The sequence below is a fragment of the Anas acuta genome, chromosome 3, assembly GCF_963932015.1.
Source record: "Anas acuta chromosome 3, bAnaAcu1.1, whole genome shotgun sequence".
Taxonomy (NCBI): Eukaryota; Metazoa; Chordata; class Aves; order Anseriformes; family Anatidae; genus Anas; species Anas acuta.
Window position 1 is genome coordinate 68,963,951 of NC_088981.1, and position 2,158 is coordinate 68,966,108.

Below are 2,158 nucleotides of genomic sequence, written 5' to 3' on the forward strand. Positions count from 1 at the left end.
GTTTACAAATGAATGTGAGATTTATAACAAAACCTCAAAATCTGGCAACACTTTTTTAAAAGAAAAGAGGCAAATGCTGAGGTAAACAAACAAACAAAAACAACCCACCCCCCAAAAAAAATAAATGCTTACAGACATAACCTTGTAAAAAATTAAATAATAGTGAGCAGTTATGGTATTTGTAAAGATTAATAATTTCTGGTTGTCAGCATCTAATACCACTGATGTTTATGGCTGCTTTCTCAAAAAAAAAAAAAAAAAAAGAAAATAAGACTACCTATCAGTATCTATCTTCCAGTAGCAAATATATGTTATCTTTCCTGTTTATCTTTAAACAAGGCTTTCTTACTCTACAGCCTATGACTGAAGTCATATCCATAGCACCTGAGTATGATGAGTTTACTGGGAACTAACCAAAGGAATGGTAATTCAAAGCAGATGTTAACTGACACTGACTACATTGTTCTATCAGTGTGATGTGAAAAGGCACACAGTCAATTAGATGCATATTCTTATCTTATGACATGTTCTTAGATGTCTACAGCCTATAGTATTCTAAGGGCCTGCATTAAGTCACACAGATTGTTATGAAGGAGGAAAAAAAAGTTCTTTCTTGATGTAAGGTAGTACCATTTAACTTGTATAATTTTTGTATCTGCTGTCCTTCCTCTCTGTTGGGAACAGAAGCAAATTTCTATTCCTACCACATGGTTTGTTATCATTGCTTGTATAGTCAGCAAGTAGTTGCTTTGCCTGCAAATGGTCTATACTTCAGTCTCAGTCAGTTTTTAGGTTATTTTTCCAACATAAAATCTTAGGGTATGACTCTTTGTTGTACTTCCTATTTTGTTTATTGACTCACTCACACTTAAAATACTTCCTTGGAGAAACTTTTTTTCAGTATATTAGTTCAAAGCAGATTGTAGTCAGATTGTTTTAACTAATGCAGTAATTAGTATGTGTGTTCAGATACGAGTACTAGATTTTTTTTGGTTTTGCTATGTTTCTCACAGTTGCACAAGGTTTCTTTTTTTTCTTTTTTTTTTCTTTTTTTTTCTTTTTTTTCTTTTTTTTTTCTTTTTTTTCTTTTTTTTTTTTCCTTTTCTCCATTTAACCATTTCTTAGTTTGTGTATAAATGATTTTGATCTCCTCTGAATGATCCAATATAGGTGCAAATTGTATAAAAGGATAATAGAGCATACCTCTATTAAGACATGAAGTGCTGATTTGCAAAATTGATAAGAGACTGCAACTGATAGCAACAGAGCTGATATTTCTGTAATTTCCCTACTGTCCTACTAGAGCTCTTCATCCCACCTAATTCTTCAAAGAAGAGATTCATCATTTCCTGAACATTCAGTGCTAGAGTGAGCATTGGACAGCTGCCCAGAGGTAATGTCTGTAACTCTGTCTGCAGAGAAGCATCTTTAAAAACAAAGCTATTTAGTGTTGTGAAATATTTCTAAGAGGTTGTTTGTTTTTCTGATTTTTTTTTTCTTTACATGAATCACTGGAGACCAATCAGATAACAGAAGAGAGAGCCTTTTCATCTCTGGAAAACTCTTCAAAGAGGTGGATGGGAATTTAGCCACATGACTTCTTCATTGATGGAAGACATACAATTAGATCTAAGTATTACTTCACCAGTGGTTTTTGACCCTTGTCAGCTGTGGAGCTGTAAACATTTTCTGTGGAAAATCTAGTCTCTTTAGAAATTTCACACATATGGACAGTTCCATGCATATATGTGTTTTCCATGTTTTTCCGTGTTTTTTATAATCAACTGTCATGTTCGCATTAGAAACAGTATTTAGTTCACCTTAGCCATCTGTAGCCATTCATCAGAGGAAATTTATGAAGGTTTTCTCTCTGTCATAATCCTGTGTAGCTCATGTAGAATGGAAATGAAGTTTGATAATTTATCTGTAGATCTCAGCTTTCTTTAGCATTAAGAAAGTATGGGTTATAACAAATTTGCAACTCATATTTTTTTTTCTACATGACTCTAGACTTGTGTAGGAGAACATGTAGGACCTTATCCAAAATCTGTTGAAACTCCTGGGATTCTTTCCATCAAGGAAAGGTTTCTTGGCCCTTATGGTGGCATTGGGGGGTGGGGGGAGAGGGAAGAGAAAAAAAAAATGTTCTTCTTCACTT

At 33.8% G+C, this 2,158-nt stretch overlaps 1 long non-coding RNA gene across 1 annotated transcript; it reads left to right on the forward strand.

The window, feature by feature from the left end:
* Positions 1-444: 444 nt before the first annotated feature.
* LOC137853038 (uncharacterized) lies at positions 445-1,923 on the forward strand. The gene is made up of 3 exons (XR_011094181.1): positions 445-623; positions 1,304-1,393; positions 1,518-1,923. It is a non-coding gene; the product is annotated as an uncharacterized lncRNA (long non-coding RNA).
* The last annotated feature ends 235 nt before the right edge of the window (positions 1,924-2,158 follow it).